The 17,657-nt window shown below is 48.2% G+C and overlaps 1 protein-coding gene across 10 annotated transcripts in view; it reads right to left on the bottom strand.

Annotated features, from left to right (window-relative positions):
* The window catches only part of POC1A (POC1 centriolar protein A), a 95,743-nt gene that overhangs the window by 25,016 nt on the left and 53,070 nt on the right, over positions 1-17,657 (bottom strand). The gene's annotated exons all lie outside the window — the stretch shown is intronic.

Here is a 17,657-nt window from a genome sequence, read left to right as displayed (position 1 = left end):
ACAGAATAGAGCATCCATAAGCTGTGGGACAATGTAAAATTGTCTAACACGTGTGACCGGAATCCCAGAAGGAGAAGACACAGAGAAGAGACAAATCTGCTGGTAATGAATTCTCTCACTTCTGTTTGTCTGAAAAACAGTCTTTATTTCTCCATCTCCAAAAGACATTTTTGCTGAGTGTAGAATTCTAGGTTGATAGTTTTTTTCTTTGACTACTTTAGAGATTATTTCCATGTCTTCTGGCTTGGGTAGTTTCACATGAGAATAATTCTGTAATTCTTACCTTAGATCCCCTGTATATAACGTGTCTCCTTTCTCTGTCTACCTTCAAGATTTTCTCTTAATCTTTGGTTTTTGGAAGCTTGAATATAATTTGTGTGGGGTTTTATTTTGTTTTTGTTTTTTCATCAGTCTGCTTGTCATTTGCCTGAGCTTCTTGGATCTGTGGTTTGATGCTTTTCATTACTTTTCAAAAACTCTTGGCCATTATCTTTTCCATAGCACCAAAAAAACACGTTTTCAGTTTCCTAGGGCTGCTCTCAAAAAATTGTCACACTTGGTGGCTTAAAACAACAGAAATTTATTTTCTCAGAGTTCTGGAGACCAGAAGTCTGAAGTCAAGGTGTCAACAGGCCACACTCCCTCTGGAGACACTAAGAGAGAATACTTTCTTGCCTCTTCTAGCTTCTGGTGTCTCCAGGATTCCTTGGCTTATGGCTGCATAACTCCACTCTCTGCTTTACATGGCCTTCTCCTCTTCTCTCTGTGTGTCTCTCCTCTATGTGTCTCTCATAAGGACACTTGTCATTGGATTTAGTGTCAACTCAATAATCCAGGATAATCTCATCTGGAGATCCTTAACCTAATTATATCAGCAAAGACCCTTTTCCCAGGTAAGGTCACATTCACAGGTTCTTGGGGTTAGGACATGGACGTGTCTTTTGGGGGGCCACCATTCAACCCACTACAAAATGCTTAGATATAAATCTAACAACATATCTAAAAAATCTGTATGCTAAAAACTGCAATACACTGATGAGAAAAATAAAAGAAGATCAATATCAATAAAGAGCTATATCATGTGCACGTACTGAAGATTCAACATTGTTAAAGATGTCAATTCTTTCCAAAGTCATGTATAGGAATCAAAAAGCTGATTCTAAAATTTATGTGGAAAGGCAAAGGAACTAGAAAAGTCAAAACAATTTTGAAAAAAAGAAAAAAATTAGAGGACTCACATTACCTGATTTGAAGACTTAGTCGCAAGCTCTACCAATCGAGACAGAGTGGTATTTGTGAAAGGACAGATGCATACATTAGCAGAACAAATGGCGTCCAGAAGTAGAACCACAGATATCTGGTCAATTAATTTATTTTTATTTATTTACTTATTTATATGAAGAAGACTACCCTGAGCTAACATCTGTTGCAAATCCTCCTGTGTTTTTTTTTTTTTTTTTGCTTGAGGAAGATTAGCCCTGAGCTCACATCTGCGCCAATCTTCCTCTACTTTGTATGTGGGATGCCTCCACAGCGTGGCTGATGAGTGGAGTGGGTCTGCACTGGGGATCCAAACCTGTGACCCAGGCCACTGAAGTGGAGCGTGAAGAACTTTAACCACTCGGCCACAGGGCCGGCTCCTGGTCAATTAATTTTTAACAAAGGTACGTAAACAACTTAGTAAAGAAAAGATAGCGTTTTCAACAATTGCTGGAATAATTGGATACCCATACGCAAAAAAAAGAATTTTGGTACATATCTTGCACCATATGCAAAAAGTAACTCAAAATGAATCACAGACCTAAATGTAAAACCTAAAACTATAAGATTGGCATAAATTTTTCTTCTAAAACAGGAGAAAATCTTTGTGACCTTGGGTTAGATAAATATTTCTTAGATATGACACCCAAAGCATGATCCATAAAAGAAGTTGATATCATGAACTTCATCAAAATTCAAAATTTTAAAAGACACTGTTAAGAAAATGAATACACAAACTACAGACTGGGAGAAAATACTTGTGTAGTGTAAGCACTGACAGTTGTTTTTTTCTTCTTTTTTGTAATGCAAGTGCCTGACTTGAGCTTTGATTGCTGAAGCATTCATTTCAAAGAGGCATCCACTTCAAGAGGGCTATCTCGAATAAACACACTGCCAGCCACATGACTAGATAAAGAGCCAGGCCCTCTCCCCCCACTGAGGCTCCTTTGTTTTAGAGATCTTGGTTGATGCCGATTAACTGATCATTTTGGCCACTTGTTTTTTTTCCCTCTTCCTGCACTTTAAATTCCTGCTGTTCTGTTTTAAATTTACCAGTAAAGAATGAGCCTGCAAAACTCTAGGCCCCCACCCTTGATCCCAATAAAAGCTGAACCCAAGGCCCATGTACTCCCCACCTCTCTCTCTCCCCACAAACTCGCTGCATGGCCCCAGGTGTGCTGTGTAATTTCCAGGTCCTGTGAGTAATAAACCTTTATTTTTTCAAAATTTCCTGATGGTTATTGCAGAATGGTGTCTTGCAATCATAATAAGAACCACAGGGCCGGTCCAATAACAACAATGGTTATTGATAGGCTGAGACCAGCACAAAACAATTTGCAAGTCACATATCTGGCAAAGGACTTGTATCCAGAATACACAAGAACTTTCAAAACTCAATGAGAAGACAAACAACCTAACAACAACAAAATATAGGCAAAAGATTTGAACAGACACTTCACCAAAGAACATACAAAGATGGCAAACAAACACACAAAAAGATGCTCTACATCATTAGCCGTTAGAAAAATCCCAGTTAAAATTACAGAGAGATACCACTATACACCTATTTGAGTAGCCTAAAGTTAAAAAGACTGACCATTCCAAGGGCTGACAAAGAGGTGGAGAAACTCAAACTCTCATACACTACTGGAGAGAATGTAAGATGGGTACAACCACTTTGGAAAACACTTTGACAATTACTTAAAAGGTTAAACATATACCTATTATATGTCCCAGCCCTTCCACTCCTATGTATTTACCCAAGAAAAATGGAAATATATATTCATAGAAAGATATGTACATAAAAGTTAACAGCAGCCTTATTTGTAATAGCCAAAAATTGAAAATAACCCAAATGTTCACCAATAGGCAGAGAAACAAATTGTGGTATATCCATTCAATGGAGTACTACTCAGCAATAAAAAGGAATGAACATGAACTATTGATATGTGTAACAACATGGGTGAATCTCAAAGTAACTAGGTTGAGTGAAAGAAAACAGACTACTCTGACTCTGCACTCAAGGTGAAAATCACCACCTCTCTACCGGACATGACCAATAGGCACAACCTAATGCTGAAAACCCCAGGTAAGACCCATGAGGTCCACCATTGGTCTGGGGACTACAGTTTCCAAATGCAGAAAGCCAGAGTTACATTTCAGCACAGTTCAATTCCCAAAGCCTCAATCTCCCTGGTTGTCTGCAGATGTCCCAGGTAGGGCTTCCTAAGCAGCAGCAGCCCACCCTGTGGAACATCAGGCCTCATTTGCTTAGGGGTCCATACACAGCTTGACAGTCACGAGCGAGTGAACTCGGCACACACCATGCCAGCAGCCAGAAATGGCTGGAATTTTACCATAAAGATGTTGTGAGCTGACTTGACAGAACGCCCCCTTCTAGTGGGTGGGGTGGTCAATTATTAACACCTGTTCAAGGTGGAAATTTCTCCTTTTCTTTTAATCTCTAATACTGGACCTTGTCTCCTGCCCAGCTACTCTGGAAGCCAAAATTCTGTAATACAAAAGCATCCAGGAACTGCTCCATGGCTTAAGATTGGGCCACAGAGGGGAGAGGAAGGTGACCTGACTCCAAGGTCTGGGCTGTCTCACTGGTACCCTCCTTGTATAGAGCCAGGCGGGCAGCCCGTCTGGCCACTGCCCACTTAAAACGCCAAAGCATGTCACTGTGCTTCCAAAGCAGAGCTGAGTACAAAACTGGAAGAAATGAACAGACACACACACAGAGACACACACAGCATGATTAAATCTTTTCAATTTAATCTTTCATTGAACTGTTCACTGCATAGTCTGCCAAGTGAGGAGGCAGAGATTCAAGGACACAGACGTTTCTTAGTCTTTACCTCAGGCCTTTTCTTTGACAATTTGCCCTCATGGAAAGTTAACAGGCGTCCACGTGTGCCTGACTCCCTGTTTGCTAAATCTGGCCCTGGCGAGGAGAGCAGGGACCAGGACAGAGCTCACTTGGGCTCCCCCTCATCTCCAGCTTCTCAAGTGGAAAGAGGCATGGCTGTTTTCTCAAATCAAAGCTCAGAAGAAACCTGGTACTATATTCCCTACACATATTTGTGGACTAGATATACTACAGCCTTGTTTGCCCTATAATTTAGGGTTCCGGCCTGGAGTCAACAAGAGAGGAAACTTCTGGTTCTAAACATAGCCCTGAACCCAAGAGGAATTCTGGTTTCTTAAAATCACCTAATTGTTCGGCAATCTTGCCAATGTTCTTCCAAGCCAGCCTGAGCATGAAGATGGGGTTTGGTTACTGCTGTTGGCGTTTATCTAGAGGATGAGTATGCAGGGTGCCTTTGGCGTTCCCTACACCAGGCTGCCAAGGAGGGTGGGGTGCTGATCATCTATGTGCACAGAGTGCATGAACCAAGAGGCTCAGGGTCACAGGCCTGGGGTGGCAGAGCAGCCTCTGAACTGAATCAGACACTCCATGATGACGGATCAGTTAGGTTTCAGAGCCACCCCTTGATCCCAGGCCCCTACCAATGAGAAGCAGACAGGGTGCCCCTTGAACCAAGAATTATGAACGGGTCGAAGGATGGGTCTAAACTGGAGGATGAGGGATCCATGTGCCCGACCTGTCCCTGAATTCCATGCCTTCTCACATAGACCCTGTGCCGTCCAGACCCCAGGACCACAGGCAGCTTGGCCCATTTTCTCATCTCACAGTCTTCTCCTCAGAGAGTAGTCCCTTTGAGGCAGGGACCATAGGGGTTTCTGTCATTCTATTACACTTGTGTCGGCCGCTGGCCTGCCAGGCATGTGGGAGATGCTAAATGCACAAACCAAGGAACCCCCAGCTCCTCATGCGGGCCCAAAGTAAGCCTGAGGCCCCACACCTATGTCAGCCACTCCTGGGCTCAACCCCTAGCAATCTCCCACTGACTCCCCAGCCAGGCTCTCCAAGGGTTTCTAAGTATTTCCCCAAACATAAGATGGCTGATTTATAAAGTCAAATTTTTCAAAGGAGTGAAAAGAGTGCCTTGGTAAGCAGGAAATGGAAAGTCATTCTAATGTCCAAATCTGCCCCCAGGAGAAAGAAGTGGAGCTGGAAGGTCTGTCTTACTGAAATGACATACCCACGTGAGGGAAGCTATGAGGAGAAAGGAATGAGGATGAAATGGGGAGAGGAAGGCTAAGCAACGCAAACTGGTGGAGGCGTGAGAAAGCAAAGGGACCACCATGCAGTGAGAACTTTCCTTAGCGCAGAAGAGACCCTGGCCCTCCTCCCTGGAGGGGTTCTGAGGGACCAGGAAAACAACCCAGGCCTTTAGGGGGTGAAGCCCTCTGGGTCATCACACACTGGTAGGCAGCAAGGCAGAGCTGGGGGGGTCAGGGAAATGGACAAGAAGGAACAAGGCAGGACAGGGTGGTGGAGTCCTCCACACAGCCCACAGAAGCCTCAGGAGGAGCAGGCCAGCGCTCATGCTGGAGAGCGTCTGCAGAGGGTCTGCCCTGGAGTTCCCGGAGCAGACGCACCTCTAGAGCATTCTCAGAAACAATACTGACAAACAGACAAAACTGCCCTGCAGTCCCCATGCTGGTGATCAACACCCTTATAAGAGAACTCTCTCCAAATACGACTTGCTTCCTTTGGGGCTGGCTCTTGCTCAGTTCACTTCCACAAACGTTACCAAGGGACCCCTCCAGGCTGATCGCTGAGCACCCTAGGGTTAACGACCCTCTACCTTGAGGCAGAAACACCTACCCTGCACACACCTGAGCGCCAGGCACCCTGGGAGGGGAGATCAAGGCTTCTGATAAAGCTCGTGTTGACTGTAGTTTTTTTTTTTCTAATTAAACTGCTTTGAACTAATTTTAGACTTAGAAAAAAGTTGCAAAAAATAGTACAAAGAATTTCCTTATATCACTCCCCTGGGCTCCCCCAGTGTTAACATCTTACATAACCATTAGTACCATGATCAGACCAGGAAATTAACATCGGGACAATTTCATCAACTAAACTAAGGACCCCATTTGAGCTTCATAAGTTTTTCTAGTAATGTCCTTGGATCCTGATGTTCTAGAATCTTATCCAGGATCTCATGCTGCACTTAGTTATTTCTCCTTAGTCTCCTGCAATCTGTGTCAGTCCCTCAGTTTTCCCTGTCTTTCAGGACCCTGACACTTTTGAAGAGCACCAATCAGTTATGTTGTCAAATGTCCTTCAATTTGGGTCTGTCTGATGTTTTCTCATGATTGGATTGAGGTTATGCATTGTTGACAAAAACATCAAGAAAGCCATGTGCATGATATCACAGAGCTCATGCAGACAGGAGGACTTACTATTAGGGGCGTTTGACCTTGATCAATGGTGATGTTGACCTCTCTGCCATGTTTCTCCAATGCAAAGTTACACCTTTCCCTATGTAGTTAATCTTGGGGGACTGTGGCTTTTTAAAAGGGAATGTGTTTCTGTCATTACAAGCTCTGTGTGTCAGCCTAGCTTGCTGATGGCTGCAGCTGCCCCACAGATGAGAGGCATCTAATGAAGATGAGCGGCAGAGCCGACGTCTCTGGAAGACGCCGAAGCTCTCGGTGACAAAGAGGAACAGTAGCGGTTTATTTATAGATCCACTTGAAGACAGCTCATTGTAACTACTGGAGTTGAATTTTTAAAACCTCGGGAACAAAGGCTGGCTATTTTAAACTCTCCTTGCACTTAGTTCAATGGAGAGTGTTAGAGGCACCAACCACACCCGGGCATCACTCCCAAGCTCAGCAATTCATATTTTGTGCAGCATCTCAGGACATGAACAAAGCCTGCCAAGACAGATAACCAAGACTGGTTCTGCCTACCCGCACAGAGGCAGCAGGGCTCAAGTGGGCCAGAGCCCTCAGCCCCATGCTGCCCAGGGAAGAGTCCAGGGAGGTTGCACCCCACGGGGTCTCACAGCCTCCGTTTCCTGGAAAACAAAGTTGCATACAGCTTCTGTGAACCAAGGTTACATCACCTCTCCCCCTCCCTCCTCCAGCAGGCTACAAAGACGGACAGCGCCCCCCAGCGGATGCCTGCCCCACGACAGCTGGCGGTAGCTGGCCCACCTGCGCTGACACAGCTTCAGGCTGGAACAAGGATGTCCTGGCCCTTACACAACTATCCCTGAGGACAGTGGGAGGGGGGAACCCCAAAGCTCCTCCTGCCCCCAGCCTGACTGCAGCTGGCTCTAAGCCAAGCCTGCTCAATCTCTCCATGTACCAGAACCATGGTGGGGAGGGGAGATGTGGGTTTTCTCAAAGCCTCCCACGGCCTTATTTGAACAAAAAGCACAAAACAACATTCTTGACACAATGAGGAAAAATGTGAATATGGACTAGGCATTTGATATTAAGGAATTATTAATTTTGTGGGATGTGATAAGAGCACTGCAGTTATATAACCAAGAAAAGTCTTTATTTAGGGTAAAATAATGTATCTGGGATTAAACAAAAATACTCCAACTTTTCTAAAAAAAAATGTCAGGGTAGATAAACAAAATAAGATTGGCAAAACGCTGAAGCTAGGTGAAGGGTACATGGAGTTCATTCTATTACCTCTCAACTTTTTGTGCTAGCTTGAAAATTACCACAATACAAAGGTGTTTTGTTTTAATTAAGAAAAAAAAGCTCCCAGGTGACTAGAATGAGCTGTGGAACTGAGACCAGGCAAGTGGGACCCCAGGAGGAAGATGAGGCACAGGATCGCCCTCACTCTGGTGTCCTGACATTTTCAAGCATAGAAGGCAGATTCATCTGAATCCATGAATGTTCAGACCAGCCTTTGGCATTGCCACAGAGAAAGCCCCCGATGGCATCAAGAGCATGCAGTGAACCCTGCAGCAATGTCCGGACCTCCAAAGAAACTAATTTTAAGATAATCTCCATGGAAACCATCTATTCTGATTTTTTCCATGGTAACCAATGAGAACATAAACACAAGCATATCCAACACCCTTACACCACATGGGCAATGCTGCCATCCAATCTGGAAAATATAAGCTGCAAAGGGCTTTTTTTCCATTGAAATAGAAAAGAACTGAAACTTCTAGTCCAGACATGCAGATTCTACCACCCTCCATGGCCTAGTCACTGTTTATACCACCTCATGCCACCTGCTCTCAAACTGACAAATCAGCCCAGAAAGAGGTTTCCTTCATTTATCCTGGGACCATCAAAAATGCCAAAACGAAAGAGCCAGAGCCTGCCTCTAGCCTCACACACTCAACCCGTGCTGCCCACAGACTGGCATGTGTCCACTGAACTCTGATTTCCTGAGCATTCTGTGTTCCAGACATGCTGAGCGCCACAGGGAGGCCAAGGCCCCAGCCCTCCAGGGAGACAAGTTAGGCCTGCAAATAACTGAGTATAGGAGAGAGGGCTGCTCCAGCAGGGATAGTGCTTGGGGTAGGTAGAGCAAGAATTCACAACCTGCTAGTGTGCCAGGGAAGGCTGCATGGAGGAGGTGCCCTCTGGAAAGAGACAAAAAGGATGAGTGTAGCTCTGCCAGGAAACAGGATGCACCCCAAAGAATCATGTCAGACTTGAGTAACTGGGTCTATTTCCACTTGTGACTCATTTCTTTCATTTTCAGGTTTCTGAGTTTGAAAAAAATAGCATGGAACCAAAAGAAAGAAAGACCCTCAGATGCCAATGGCCTCCGTTCCTGCCCAGCCTCTGCTTTGCACCACATACATGGGCTCTGTTGGCTCTCCTGTGGAGAGGGGACTTGTCAGCCTGGCCTGACAGAGCTGTAGCTGCTTGTCATCACTGTTAGCAAAATGCCAGTGTCACAGCAGTGGCCCCTGAAACAAAAGGCGCTCTGAAGCATGCAGCCTGCCCCTGCCCAAGCCATGTGTGCCTTGTAGTAAAGCATCGCAATGTCAGGACCCCACTGCCCACTATTCTGTGATTTGGGCTCATTTTCCCAAGTGCAGCTATGGACTCTCCACTGAACTTGAACTTACACTTTGACCACAAGGGGAAAGGAAAACCCAAAATAGTTCTAAGACCCTTGAAAGAGATAACAGAGTTCTCAAAGGTGTGTGTGTGCCCAGGTTTATGCACTGGGTGTGTCCCTATGCATGTAGAACTGGACATAATGGCCTCCAGGCTTCATGTGGATCCCAGAGTCAGGGTCTTTCATCTTCATGACACTGTGAATGTCTTAATACACCTTGCCCTGGATTTCTGAGACTACACCTCCTGTTGGTTTAAGTCATTAAATAGACCTCCTTCCTTCTTAAGAGTTATGCCACTCCACTCCAGATAGGGACCTACCCGCTTGTGGAATGGATGGGAGTTTTCCAGTGGCAAGAAACTACCATCAGCCCCTCAAAGGGGCAGCTCAGAGAAGGAAGTTCAGCTTCTGTCCCATCCCACAGCCCCATCCTCTTGCTGCCACTGCTGTCATTGCTGTTTCGGGGCTTGTTCCTGCTCTTGCTACCTGGAGACACTTCCCCAAAAGGCTTTGCAAAGAAGACCTTCACTTGAGGGTTTAAATGTTGAGCCGCAAGTACCCAGGCCATCTCAAGCTCAGTTGTCAAGAGACTCACCTGCCAGCTTCCCTAAAGGCCCAGCAGGCTCAGGAGGATGGGAGCTGACCTAGGCACCCACATCTGTGGGGCAAGAGGTGGGAGGCAGGGACCCTGAGGACAAGGCAGGAGGCTGGTGGCCTGGAGAATGTGAAGAACAGGTGACTGGACTAATGCAGCAACAATAACACACAGGACAGGAGCCGAGACAGGATGACAGGCCAGCGGAGGACAGCGCTGGGTCCCATCCTCCCTCTAATTGATGCCCTTAGCTGGTAATAAAACCACACATCTGTATTCCTGGTTGTAAACAGAGCCCACTGGGTGCCTTTGGGTTTAAAGAGCTCACTGGGCAGCAGTGGGATCTCTTTTAACACTGCACTGAGATTAGAACCAAGGCCACACCCCTTTTCGTCCCCTGGAAAGAGGCAGACTATACAATTCTCCAGATTGTGCTGAAAGGGACACCAGTTCTCCAAAGCTGGAGACCCCATGAGCTATAGAAACTTCCCAAGATGAACAGAGACTCTCTCCTTCCCCTCACCTCCCTGCCCAGAATGCCATGGTCATAATGAGCTAGACTGTTTTCCAATAGACCAGTGACTGGGGCCCTGGACCAGCAGCATCAGCATCACCTAGAAATGTGAGAAATGCTAACTCCTTACTGACTCAGACACTGCGGATGGGGCAAGCTGTGTCTTAACAAGCCCTCAGTGTGATTCTGATGCACACTAAAGTTTGAGAACCACTGCAAGAGGCTTACTGCGCTAAGTGCCAAATGTTAAAAGGCCTGTCTCCTCACTACACTGCCTGGAAGCCCAGTTAACTCCTCCTGATGTATTTCTGCAAACATCATCCTTATTCCTGTCAAAAGCAACTCCTCCCTTCTGGTAAACACAGAACTTATTTTACATGCGTCTGGTAGTAGCCCCACCCTCCTCCCAGTAGTCAATTGTGGCCTCCAGAAGGAAAAGGAGAGAGGCTCCTGCCTGCTTCCTAGTAGCTGACACATGGGTCAGACCCTGAGGGAAGGGCCCGCCTCCCCATCCTGATCCCTGGGCCTGGTGGGCCACTCTGCCAGGAGAATCAGTCTTTGGAGCTCCTAGACTTTGTACAGACACCTTACCCACCAGCCACTGTCCAAGGATGCTGTTTCAAGCAGGAAACTTTCTTTAAAAATTGTAGTTTGGTAATAAATGTTGAATCTTCTTTATTTCTAGTCTCTTCTGTTTTTCACTGAAACTAAGAAACCCAGAGCACTTTCCATGACTTCCATTCAGGTAAAAGGCGGGGAAAATGCAACCTGAGTGTGAAGTGAGGCATCTTGTCTGTGGGCCTCTGCCACCCAGAGTAGCAAAGGCTGCTGCGGCCACCCTGCCCCAGCCCCCACAGGACAGTCTTTTGCAGAGTGAGCCGTAAAACGGAAAATGCCCGAAGGATGTAATGGGGCTGATGGGGAAAAATCAGGGGACAGAGAATCAAGATGACCTGCCTGAGGTGACAGAAGTGATGTGCCACATCAGGCCAGGCCCCAGCTTCGTCTTGGACCAGCACACAGGGACAACAGAGCTCTTACTGCCAAACAAGTTCTTAAAGGGGCTCCCAGGACCAGAAGTTTCCAGTATCATCCACCTCTCTAGCAGGTCTGCCTGAGAATTCTTTCCAGGATAGCCATCCTTGGAAGATTACCATCCCTATCCCAGGAAGGTACCCGGCCAGCCAGGTCTCCTATGGCTCCCCTGTACTATATCCAGCCCCAGCCACCCCAGCTGATCTGGAGATGATGCCCCACAGAACAGGAACCTAGAGGTCTTGGTGGGGGGAATAACAGGGATGAGCACCGGGGAGGTAAATTTCAAGCGATGAGTATGCAGACACCAGAGGCCCTAAGGCAGTGCTGCCAGGGGTCTACACACGTGCGCACACACAAAGGGGACAAACAGTCGTGTTTCTGAGTCACCAGAGTCTGTCCCATGCTGGGCTTGGGTATCTGTCCCAAAGACTGAGGAGGCTGGATTCTTATTTCCCACTGAGAAATGGGGAGAATCCTTCTTGCTCTTTTCCAGTCAAGGTCTCTCAGTTTTGCTAACACAAGGGCCGAGACCTGCACCTCAATCCCAGGGACACGGGCTTGATTGGGGCCTGGGCCACTCACCAGCAGATGACCTCTGGGCCCAGGTTTCTCCTCTGTGCAGCATAGGGGGGCAGGAATGAACTATCCCACAGGAGCCACACAGAGATGTACCAGCTGGTAAGTCTCAGGAAATGTGAAAACATAATTCCTACTTTTCCCAAGTCAGCCTACAAAGCCCAGGTCCTGCCAGGCCCCACAACAGCCAAACCAGGTGGGAAGGTACCCCTTGGGAGACAGTCTGCTTTCCCATGTTTCCCATCAGGCTCTCATTCACATGGATGAAGGAGTCTGTGGACAAGGCCGGCTATTCAGCCAGAGGGTGCGAGCAGAGCGAGAGGCCCCCGTTACAGAAGCCCAGAGCCCAAGGGCAGGAGCAGCCGCTGTGCTGGGAGTCTGGGCCTCATGAAACTAACACTTTTCCAAGATGAGTAAGTGCCTGGGCATCTTCTGACTCATCTGCAGCCAAGAGCCCCCTCTAACCACCTTGGAAAATTTGGAGCCAGAATTGGGGTCAAGTGGAGAAAGGAAAGGCTCCTCTCTCAGACACATAAATCTGGGGTTTACTCCTCTCTAAACAGTATAATGCCCCATCTGCCAAGCGTCCCCTCAAACCTACACTTCTCTTCACTACAGAAAGCAAACACCAGCTAGAAATTTGTATTCTCAGTAAGAGACTCAAGTCTTTCATGTTCCCAAGCAAGAAAGCAAATCTATGAGGCAGGTGGAAATGGGCCCCAGCCCTGACCTCAATCCTATGACTCATCAGGCTAGGTGCCTGGGCAAGAACGCAGACCTTGAGCAACCACCACCTGGGACCCTCAGATCCTCAGTGTGGGGCAAGATCCAGTGCCAAGACTCTCTGGGCCAGGAATCGGGGCCCAAGAACCTTTAAGTCAAGGCCATGCCTGTGCAGCGCCCCAAAACAGAAATGTGGGAGCTGCAGCGAGGGCACAAGAGGTGGCTAGGGCTCCACCCTCAGAACCAGAAGGACTAGGAAGAAGAAACAGGCCATCCTCAGGGAAGCCTGAGGCCTCAGGTAAGAGACCCTCAGCTAACCCCGCCTGCTTTTCCTGGGGACAGTTCTAGTATTGAGGCTCTGGGAGGCCTAGGCACCTTGCCCTGAGGAGTCACGGAGACAGAGAAGAAAAAGAGGCCTGTTTCCACCACCTCATGGATTTGCTTTCGTCTAGGAGCAAAGAGGACTTGGGTCTCTCATCAAGAGGCACAACAGATGCGTGTAAGGGTCTACAACCCTCACTGGACCTCCCAAAGACAGCCTGCAGAGTAGAGTCAACATCGAAAATTACCCCAGGCAGAATGGCCCCGCTCTTGCCTGCTGTCCCTCACCCCAGCAGGTTTTGAATACCCAATCACCCTGACTGGGCAGGAGGCTCATCTAGCTCTCAGTCGGACAGAGGAAAGAAAAGGAACACTTTAAAAATAGCTAAAGCTTGGTGAGCACTTGCTATATGCCAGGCACGGTTCCAAGTGCCTGCTTGGCATGTACCACTTCGTGAAATCTCACGAAGGAGGACCTGGCATCTCCCCATTTGAGGTGAGCGTAGACAAGCCTCAGCCCTGGAACTCAAGGTTACTCTCTGAACTGGAGGGCAGCCAGCCCTGAGAACTCAGGAAGTGGTTTTTCTGTTTTACTGAATTACCTAGAATTCTGCATTCTTCCCCTCCCACTCCGCCCAGCACAACCTTCCTTCCCAATTGCATAATGGGCTCTCAGATGTTTGGAGGGAGGGCAAGAATAAATCAGAATAAATGCATCTTTGCTATTAAAAGAAGTTTTAAACTGCTTCTGTGGTTGAGGCAGAAATCAGTCCTATGGCGGCTGGGACTTTGAGGGCAGGTGTCAAATCCAAGGTCAGCCAAGACACAGTGGTCCTCGCGCCTCGGGGTCAGGCCCCAAAGCACAGACAGCAGGAGGGAGTGAGAATCTGTAAGGATGAGTGCAGAGTGGGCGAGGTGACTAGGGCTGCAGCAGAGAACAGAGCTAAATGCTAGATCCTTGAAAGCACCAGCACAAGCACCTCTGCAGACGGTTCCTGGGGGCCCCCACAAGCCCCTCTGGGAGGCACTCATCTGCTGGAAATCTCCAACCTTCCCCAGCCTTGCAGCACGTCACGGGGCAGAATGTGGAGCTGCCCTCCACTCAGCCCAGCGCATGGGCTGGAGTCCCTACTCCAGAGCCTTCTAAGCAGAGAAAGCTCCCTAGCACAGCCCTAAAATCCCTCCTCATCACAACTCGGCCAAGAATAGAGGGAAAATGGAGCCCATTATTCTCATTCTGAAGGGCTGGGAAATGGCTTTTGCTTTTCAACATGAAATGTGCCTATAAATAAACTGTGAATTTCAACCAGGGGTTGAAAATAGCTCCGGCAGTGAACAGAGCTTTGTTCAGAGTGGGCTCAAGGACAGCCTTCATTGCGAGAGCAAGAGTTGACTGCCAAAGTCAGAGCAGGGGTCCTGGGCAGGGGGTTTTCCAGGGCAGAGGGTTTTCCAGGGCAGAGGGGCTATCATGGGCTCACAGGACTGCCCTTGCCACGGTCTGTCCCTCTGGCTTTAAACTGCCACACTCCAACAGGCCATGGTCAGGAATTTAAGACCTAGCACCTGGCCCGAAGGGCTTCCTAAAATCCTCAAATGCCCAGGTGTGACTCATGTGGCTTTAGGGCCCAAGGCCCAGTGTGTAGACAGAGCTGGAGGGGGAGGGATCATCACATTTGAGGGCTCTGGAGCATGGCAGTGCTGCTCATGGGCTCTTTGAGAAGCCAAGCCACCAGGGCCAGCCACCAAACCACTCACCAGGTACTATCTCAGAGCCAGGAAAGCAGGCAGGCAGGAGGAGTAGGAACACACTCCAATTGTAAGTGAAGAAAACCAAGTTGCTAAAGGTCTTTTTTTTTGTTGTTTACCAGCACCTCTGGAAGATTCCAAAGTTTGACAAGCCAAACATTTCTACAAAATGCGCTTCTGTTACAATGGACTACTACTCAGCCATAAAAAAAGACAAAATTGGCCCATTCACAGCAACGTGGATGGACCTCGAGGGTATTATGTTAAGCGAAATAAGCCAGTCAGAGAAAGACGAACTCTATATGACTCCACTCTTAGGTGGAAGTTAGTATATTGATAAGGAGATCTGATCGGTGGTTACCAGGGAAAAGGGGGCTGGGGGGAGGGCACAAAGGGGGAAGTGGTGTACCCACAACATGACTAACAAAAATGTACAACTGAAATCTCACAAGGTTGTAATCTATCATAACATTAATTAAAAAAAAAAAATGCGCTTGTGTTAGATACTCAGGCTGAGAGACCTGGGCCACAGCTGCTGTGGGGAGCCCGTCCTTAGTGTCACCCCCAAGCTCCTCTGCCCCTAATACAGCCCTGCCTACTTGCTCACACTCCTCCCGCTGCTACATCAGCCTCCTTTCTGGGCTCACTCTTGAGGCAGGAGTGACTGTAGTGCTTCTCAACTGGGGGCAATTCTGCCCCCCAGGAGACATTTGGCAATGCCTGAAGACATTTTTGGTTGTCACCTCTAGGGCTTGGGGGATGCTACTGGCAGCCAGGGAGTAGAGGCCGGGGATGCTCCGTAACATCCTACAATGCAGAGGACCGCCCCATAACAAGGATTTATCTCAGTTCCAAAGGATCAACAGTACTAAGGTTGAGAACCCCTGGGTTACTGGAAGGATGGTATAGAGACAAGAACTGGCAGGGCAGGGGCTCATCGGACTCACCAGCTTCTGGCACGTGGCTGCAGAGCTCCCGGGCTCCCTGAGGAGCTGACATACCCTGGCCAGCCACAGAATCAGTCACCAGGTACTATCTCAGCACCAGGGAAGCCCTTGGGCAGGGAGGGCGAGACCACATTCACCAGCTTCCCTTCCCACCTCAGGGGAAAATCTAACCACTGAGCAGTGTTATACCAACTCACCTCAGTTTAGGAAGATGAAAAAATTCTGGGTATGATGGTGGTGATAGCTGCACAATGATGTGAATATACTTTATGCCACTCAACTGTACACTTAAAAATGGGTAAAATGGTAAATTTTATGTTATGTATATAAAATAAAACTAACAAAAAATACCACTAGCTTTCCTCGTGGCCTGGGAGTCCTGAAATGAGAGACGCTCCTAGAAGCGTACACCACATGGAGGGCATGTCGGGTGGGTGTGTGTCTGGAAGAGGGCCTATACACCAACTCAGACTCTCAAAGGGGCTTGTGACAGATAAGGAAAAAGCCCTAAACAAAGACTGATTTTAGGATTAGCAAGTCAAGTCACTTCACGAATTAGCAGAGCTCACCTACATCACACGAGGTCCTCAGAGCCTGCTTCTGGGGGTATTCAGGGCCCATTGTGGAAACGGAGGCTTAGGAAGAGTGGGTGCTTCGCCTGGGACCACACAGCCAGGGTTCAGACCCCAGAGCCCACACCTCTCCCCTATTTGAGCCCCACGTGGTGATGCCCACTGGGCAGAGCTGTGACAACAGCTCCACCGTGGGCCTGAAGGTAATATGAGAACAAAGGGTTTTCCTGAGCACTGTTGAACTGTTCACCCACCTATACCCTATCCTGCCATGTCCTGCTGGCTTCCCTACCCACAAGCCCTCATGCTAGATTATGAGGCCCCAAGCTCAGAAAGCAGGGTGTCCCACACCCCATATCTGAGCAGGACTGAAGAGACAAGAGGTAGCCTGTCCAAGTTAATTTCCTAATAACCACAAGGAGCATGGGATTCTCCCCTTGCTGATGATTAGTAACCATTCCCAAGAGACAGGTAGCAGCGCCCTCCCCTGGGTTGGGGAAGAGCTGCCAGGCAGCCCTCTGCAGTTTCCACTTGCAGCTTCTAGCTTGGTCGGCCTAGCTCAGAGGGGCCAGCATGGTGGGCCCGGGGCAGGTGTCTCATCTGTGAACGTGAGCAGTGACTTTACCCACTCATTTGATGAGGGAAGGAATAAACAGGGCAGCACATCCAAAGACCTTGGCTGGGCCTGGCTCACCATCAATGCCCAACAGACGGGGAGCTGTAGGGGAGAGGGCATGGACCCCAGAGGATCCCAACCTTGCAGTTTGGAAAATGCTTTTTTTTTTTTTTTTGGAGGAAGATTAGCCCTGAGCTAACATCTGATGCCAATCCTCCTCTTTTTGCTGAGGAAGACTGGCCCTGAGCTAACATCTGTGCCCATCTTCCTCTACTTTATATGTGGGACGCCTGCCACAGCATGGTTTGACAAGTTGTGCGTAGGTCTGCACCCAGGATCTGAACTGGCGAACCCTGGGCTGCTGAAGCGGAACATGCAAACTTAACCGCTGCGCCACCGGGCCAGCCCCTGGAAAATGCCCTTCTAGGTGGAAGATAAAATGGGAGCAAGCAGACCACCGTGCAACCCAGTCATGCCCCAACAAACCCAAAAGCTGAGAACCAGCCACTCATTAGCAAATGCGGAGGGAGAAAACCTCTCAGCCAAGAGCAACTCTTAGAAGAAAAGCTTTAAATCTCGACCTCACTCATTCCTAGAGGTAGCCCCAACACACAGGACAGGACGTGTGTGTGTGTGTGTGTGTCCCTCTGCTGGAGCCAAAGAAAGCCCTGAGATAGACTCAGAGGCTTCCTGGTTCTATTCTGGGCCAACCTTGACTCACTGGGGCCCTTGGGCAAGCCGCTTCCTGTTGTTCAGGCCAGTTTCCGTGTGGGGAGAGGCCAT

Source organism: Equus przewalskii, chromosome 15 (genome assembly GCF_037783145.1).
Source record: "Equus przewalskii isolate Varuska chromosome 15, EquPr2, whole genome shotgun sequence".
Lineage (NCBI taxonomy): Eukaryota > Metazoa > Chordata > Mammalia > Perissodactyla > Equidae > Equus > Equus przewalskii.
This window is presented reverse-complemented; position numbering and strand designations above follow the sequence as displayed.